The sequence below is a fragment of the Myotis brandtii genome, unplaced genomic scaffold (assembly GCF_000412655.1).
Source record: "Myotis brandtii unplaced genomic scaffold, ASM41265v1 scaffold248, whole genome shotgun sequence".
NCBI classification, from domain to species: Eukaryota; Metazoa; Chordata; class Mammalia; order Chiroptera; family Vespertilionidae; genus Myotis; species Myotis brandtii.
This window is the reverse complement of record NW_005359397.1, coordinates 9,334-16,820: the sequence shown is the minus strand read 5'-3', so window position 1 is coordinate 16,820 and position 7,487 is coordinate 9,334.

Below are 7,487 nucleotides of genomic sequence, written 5' to 3'. Positions count from 1 at the left end.
CCCCCACGGGCCCTGCTCTGTGCCTGATAGGGGGGAGCTCCCCAATCCCCTGATCGCCCTGCGGCTCTGTGTGTGACAGGGGGCAGCGCCCAAACCCCCTGATCGCCCTGCGGCTCTGTGTGTGACAGGGTGCAGCGCCCCAACCCCCTGATCTGCCCTGCTCTGTGCGTGACAAGGGGTGGCGCCGCAACCTCCCCATCGACCCTGCCTTGAGTGTGACAGGGGGCGGTGCCCCAACCCCCCAATCGGCCCTACCCTGAGCGTGACTGAGGGTGGCATTGCAACCTCCCGATCCGCCCTGCTCTGTGCATGACGGGGCGGCGCCCCAACTCCCCAATCGGCCCTGCTCTGAGCCTGACCAGGGGCTGCACTTAGGGATTGGGCCTGCCCTCTGCCACCCGGGAGCAGGCCTAAGCCAGCAGGTCGTTATCTCCCGAGGGGTCCCAGACTGCGAGAGGGCACAGGCCGGGCTGGGGGAACCCCCTCCCCCGCCCCCCGAGTGCACAAATTTTTGTGCACTGGGCCTCTAGTCTATACATATAAAAGCCTAAGCCACCGAACAACCTAACAACAGGTCAACAGATCACTATGACGCACACTGACCAGCAGGGAGCAGATGCTCGGTGCAGGAGCTGCCCCCTAGTGATCAGTGCACTCCCACAGCCAACCTCCTGTGGCTGGCCAACCTCCCACAGTTGGCCAACCTCCTGCGGTCCCTCCCAGCCGGCCAGCCCTGATCGGGCCTGGGAGAGATGGCCCCAATGGGCACTGATCACCCACCAGGCCAATGGACCCCACCCATGCACGAATTTGTGCACTGAGCTTCTAGTAATAAAATAAAACTTTCCAGAATGGAGGAATATAGGTTTCTAAATTGAAACAGGCCATTAAATTCAAGCCAGGGCATATCTTAAGGAATTTTCTGAATACTGTGGATCTAGGGGATATCTCATAAGCTATCAGTAAATCAGGATTTGTCTCAAACAAAGGATCAGAAATTAGAAGGTATAAAATTTCACATTGCAGCCTCAGAACTGGGAAGACAAGGAGACATGCTTTCAAAAGTCTGAGGAAGAACTACTTACAATTGGAATTTACTCATGGCCAAGCAATCAAAACTGAGGGTTCATTGAAGGGGCTCATGTAATTTATTTCCCATGCACCCTGACCTAAGAGACAACTAGAATATGTGCACATCCAAAATAAAGAAGGAAAAACAGAGGAATATAGGATGACTATTAAAAATAGGTAATTAGAATAATTAAAAATTAGAAAAGAAGGAACATGTATTGATTCTACAATCCATGCCTGGGATCTGAGCATGGTTTTAATATTGTAAATACCCTAAGGTGCTGCCAAACTGATCTTTCAAAGAAACTCTCCTCCAGAGCATCCTTACTAGTACTCTGGGGATCACACTAAGTCAGCAGCTCCTGGAAATCATCATGGTTGTTCTGCCTTTTTGCCTTGCATTTGCTGGTGCCTCTGCTCAGAACTGCTTCTCCGCTTCCCAAATGGCATGTGAACGTCTTTCAAGACCAAGGCCAGCATCACCTCCCCAGGCAGCCTTCACTCACCCTCAGCCTCATTTAGCCCTGACATGGGTGTGTACCCCTGCTTGTGTTCTCATAACATCCATGTCACTCTCTTGCATAGATGAATGCACTCACTGATGTCAGTAGACTTTTCTTCCTCTTCCAAAAGATTGTGATCCTCTGGAAGGTGGATGCCATTGTTTTTAATTAACCAATGCCTTCTTAGTTCTCAGCATAATACTTAAGATCCTAATAGTTTCTTATGTTATCTTCAAAAATATCTTAAAGGGGGATTCTTTAACCCATGAAGGGTGTGAGGCTCAGAGGGAATAAGTGACTTGCATAAGATCATACCTATTGTCAGTGGTAGGGCCGGATTCAAATCCAGGCCTTTGGAACCCTACACCGTGCAGGGAACCCAGTGGCTGCTCCAGTAATGAGTCTTCATCAAAGCAGTTTTGGGGGTGGGATGCCTCAGGCCTAGTTCTGATCTGTCAGCAGCCAGCAGTCCTTTGTTTCCCTTTTCGAAGGCTCCTCCCTGGATCTGAGGGCTGCCTTTCTCCAGAACAAGCCCCTGTGTCTTGTCAGTGACATGTTGCTGGAGGTAACAAGCTGGAGCTCAGGGAAGTGTCCAAAGCATGCCATCTGAGAAGGTGGATTTTAATTGCGACCTGATCTATTTGGAACAGTTTGGATATTGGGAAGTGTGTTTTTTTTAAAGATGAACCTTTGTGCTTATGTTCTTTCAAATGATTCATACTTTACCCTTTCCCACATCTTCCTCCTAGGCAGCCACACACTAAAATTGCACAAAGACAATGTTATGTTCGTGTATTATTACTTTTTGACAGTTTGGATCAAAATTAAGAAAGACTGGTGTGAATAGTACCAAAGCCATTTAAATTACATCTCCATCCTAAACATTGCGCAAGAGTAAGTTGAGACAATCAATATTAGAAAATGTCAAAAACAAAATTTGTCAGGCAAGATGTTATATTTGAAAACTTTGAACACAAAGAATCTTTAAATAGGTAGGAGCTAAAAAAAATTAAATCTTGTTTTGACAGTATTCATTTAATTGGGAGAAATATGTTGGAGTATATAGAAAAGTTATTTTTTAAAGACAAAGGAAATTTGACACAATGTAGTTTAAAAGATTTATTTTTGTTGAAAAACTAGAATTTTCTCTATGTTATAGTTCTACATCCTATTACTTCCATTTGATTCTGAAAAATGGAAAAAGATAACTCATATCTAAAGAAACATTGATTCCATTGCATTTTCAATTCAAATAAACAGTCTTCACTCAACAATGAAATTCATATAAAAAAGAAGTGCATTTTTTTCTCTTTTCCTCCTTTTATTTATATATCCACCATCAGACAAGCTATAACACTATCTAAACAACTGTATGCATTAACAAACAAACATAGATCAATAGCTATAATTTGACACACATGCACCATTCTCTATGAAAACATCAATAGTCTAAAAGCTGAGTGGGCATAGCTGGAAAAAATATGCTTCACAGACACAATGTTGGCAGAAGATTAAATAACCAGATGTCAGGGAGAGAAAAAAATTCAATGAAACTGAACATATATTGGAAATGTACAGGTATTCTGTAGAGCTAAATTGTTCAAGATTAATAATAAGAAAATTATCTTCTACTTGCAGTCATTCAATTACTATGTGTGCAAATATTTTGGATTGGATGTTTCCTTTCAAATATATTATTATCTACCTAAGGAGTGCTGTTGGGAGTCAAGGCAGAACTAGGATATGAGTTGCACAATGCAGTCCAATCTGAAAACAATATCTGAAGTTGGTATAGCACCTTTCATAAGTGAAACCACAGATGACTGGTGTCATTCAAGTGTATTGCACTGTGATGGAGCAATGAAAAGAGAATATATAACTTAGTATTTGGTGCTGGCAGCTGAAAGAAGCCAAGTTTATGTAAAGCATTTGATTGAAAATAGATGAAATTCAGAGTGTGTCAATTCAGCCAGTACCTAAGCAAACCAAAAAGCAAATAAGCCATTTGCCATTTTATTAGTGAGGCAATATGGAATGTGGAGAGGCCAGTGCACCAGGGACAGGGGCCATACAAGCTTTTTTTTTATCATTTGCCAATGTTATTATATCAAATAATTCATTGTAATTAGATGCAATAGAAGGTAGTATATCTCCTATGGCTAATATTTTTAAGAGGTGACTCTGGACATCCCAGCATGCTCAAATTGTCAGGAATGATCACAGCAGGAGAAAATACCAGTTTTTCTTCAAAAACTTAGTATTTATTTCATGAAAATTTGCTTTATTATAGGTATACAAGCATTGTCTCATATACATCCATAGTTCTATAGTTCCTGATATTGCTTAAAGAGTAAAGTCTCATTGTCTCTTTAATCTTTATACATATAGGAAGGGGACACAATATATTAACCCAATGCACTTGTTCATGTAAGTGTTATATGTCAGGTTTTGTCTAGAAAATAAAAGAATGAAGAGAGGAAATGGACTTCGGGATGGAGTTTAATATTGGATGAAATTACATAGGTCCGAGAGGACACAGAATAGAAAGCTTATCTTCCCAAAGCAAAGCAACACCCATATTTTAGAACATAGACAGTAAGACAAATATGAAGACTTCTGAGAAGAACATGGAACTTGGGATGGATGTTCAGGAATGTATCAGGCAAGAGGCAAAGCAGGGTTTCAAAGTAGTGAGTCACAGATTTAAGAATGATGATCAGAACAAAAATAAAGCAGCAACAAAAACAAGGCCATTGGGATAGACCTGAATATAAAGGGCAAATATAAAGACTAGGCTATATTTAAAAAGCTACCCAAATATGTAATGAGGAAAAGACTGATAGATATAGGGAGATAGAAGATAGATAGATGATAGATAGATTTTTTAACATAAATCAGTAATAAAAACATACCAACAAAATAAATTGACAAAGGACAGGGTCAGACATAGAACTATCCCATAAGCATATGTAACAATATTAAATCTCACTAGTAAGCAGAGAAATGCTAAAAAACAAAAAACCTGCTGTTTTAAAAATCCATCAAATTGGTTAATGTTAAAACAATAAAGAAGATAAAATACAGCATAGGGAATAGAGTGAATAATATTGTAATAACTATGTATGGTGCCAGGTGGGTACTAGAAATATCAGGGGGAACACTTTGTAAAGAATATAATTGTCTAACCACCATGATGTACACCTGAAAATAAGACAAAAATAATATTGAAAGTAAACTTTAATTGAAAAATAAAATTTAAATTAAAAAAATAAAGTAAAGAAGACACCCCACCAAAGCCAGACTGTGATGATACAAGCGCTCTTTCTGTCAGTATGATACCTTAGGATTCTGTAGGGAAAAAAGTCTTAGAACTCTGCATTCCTATGAACAATTTCAAGAAATTAATTCTATGTAAATAATGATGAGCTTATGCAAAGATTGAATCATGTGTGTTTGGTTTAACATGTACTCACAAGCATATCCTAGCATATAAACCACTCACACATGTTTATCACAGTGTGTCAGAGAAGCCTGGACTGATATATAGGTCTCTTTCCAGGGAATTGGGGAAATGACATCTGCTCCAGGTCCTCTTCATCTTTGCAGGTTGTTAAGGGCATGGAGAGAGAGAGCTGGAGAGTATGACCCCATGGACCATATCTGAGTGCCAGATAAAGTCTGCTGTAAGAAATGTCAGGACATTGATTTGAAGAAAAATTCTCTGAGACCCTGACTATAAACTACACTGCTTTGGGTCCCCGGAGACAAAGTTCAATAAGCATTTAAAGTGGCTGTGAGAGTTGGATGTAGCATAGTGATGCTTTTATACATCTTGAGGCTTTGGAAATGTTGGTGAAACCAGAAGGAAGGCAGCCCCAGGAAAGGAGGGCAGTATTGATGGGGGAGGGCTGGGAGTTGCAGTAGCAATAGGCATTACCCCCATGAGTTCTTCTGGGAAGAGGTATCACCTGAGGCTGAGATGAAAGCATGAAAGAACTTTCCATGTGGGCATGCATGACACACCTGGGGATCCAGAGACAATTGCTGAGGCTCTTGCAAGTAATTGCGGCAAAGAAAAAAAAATGGCCAAAGACATTGTCAACATCGGCAAAAATATTTCCTTACAGAAACCCCAAATAAGGGGCATAGCCAAATGCCATGCAATTCTCAAATTGAGGCCAGGAAATAAATAGAAGATTCTGGAATTGAGTAGATGTAGCAACTTTGAGAATTCTCATGAATATCCTCAAATATGGAGCAAACTGACTATGCTCATCTTTTCCCTCTTTTAACTGACATGATGTAGAAATAACTACTTGGAAAATAGGAATAGGAATGATAGGGCTGGGTCTCTGGTGGAAAGGAATGTTCTGGCTCCAGACATCCAGAGGGAGAAATGACTCAGTCTACAGAAATGGTGAGCACCCGCTAACTAGTTGAAGTGAATCTACCTATGAGATAGGTGAAGCCAATCAGAAATGAGCACATCTCAAAGGCAGAGGAGGAGTTGAATGGAGGAATGTTGACAAACCTGCTGAGCCCAGCTGCCTGGAATGGGGCCAGGGCTAGAATAAAATCTATATAAACATTTAGCCGGTTCATTTCTGCTGGTATTTATAAACTTTTTTGCACCTGTAGGAACCAGGTCTTGGTGCCCTGACGAGCACATGGAACAACATTTTATCTGAATTCATGCCCATCCCCAGACATGCCCTCAAGGTAGATAAAATATAGGGAAGAAAATAAATACCCAGGTCTCAAATTATAGCTCAGAGTATAAAGAAACTAGGCCTCAAATCTTATGGGAAGGAGTCAGAGTCATTCTCTCGCTCTCTCTCTCTCACCACAGCACACAAACATTCACACAACCATCTAAAAAAAAGTAGACAGTCTTGACAAGCTTCCTAAAAGAGATTATAAAAAAAACAGGAAAAAGAAAAAGGAGGTTGTGTAATTAAGAAATAATATAAAAGCAGTAAAGAGATGAATATACATTTTAAAAGTTCAAATTGCATATAAATTTTAGGAGTGTTTTTTTCTATAGCTAAAAAAATACCATTCGAACCTTGATAGGAATTGCATTGAATTCATAGATGGCTTTGTTACCATGAAAAGAAAGCTTAAGAAACTCCCAATGATGGCAAATGAGAAAAACAAAAACAAGATGAAAGCCCCTGGAGAGGGGCACCTGACATACAGATGAGAGAGCCGAGGATACTGTGTATCTCTGAAGCAGGATGCTTCACAAACAACAAAGGACATTCAAAGATAATAAAGAATAAATTTCTTAATATAAGAAATAAATGAATAGTTAAATCAAAATATCCAGAGTTGCAGGAATAATTAAAACAGAATATTTAACACTGAACTATTTGGGATTGATAATTTTTGAACTTTAAGGATAAAAGTAAATATATTTCAGCTACCCAGGACCTGGAGAGTATTATGCTAAGTGAAATAATCCAGAGAAAGACAAGTACCACATGATTTTACTTATGTATGGAATCTAATGTACAAAATAAACTAACAAAAAGTGGAGATAGGCTCATGGACAGAGAATAGACTGACAGCTGTCAGAGGGGAGGGGGTTAGGGGCTGGGTGAGAAAGGGGAAGAGATTAAGCAAAGAAAAAAAAAAAGACTTATAGACACAGACAACAGTATGGTGATTGCCAGAGGGAAGGAGGAATGGGGGGTGGGGTTGAAGAGGGTAAATGGGAGATTAATGGTGATGGAAAGATACTTGAATTGTGATTATAAACACACACTATAATATACAGATGATATATTGTAGAATTCTATATAATTTTATTAACCAGTGTCACCCAGTAAATTCAATATAATCTCTAATCTCTAATCTCTAATCCATAATCTATACTCTATGATCTATAATCTATAATGTTATATAATATTA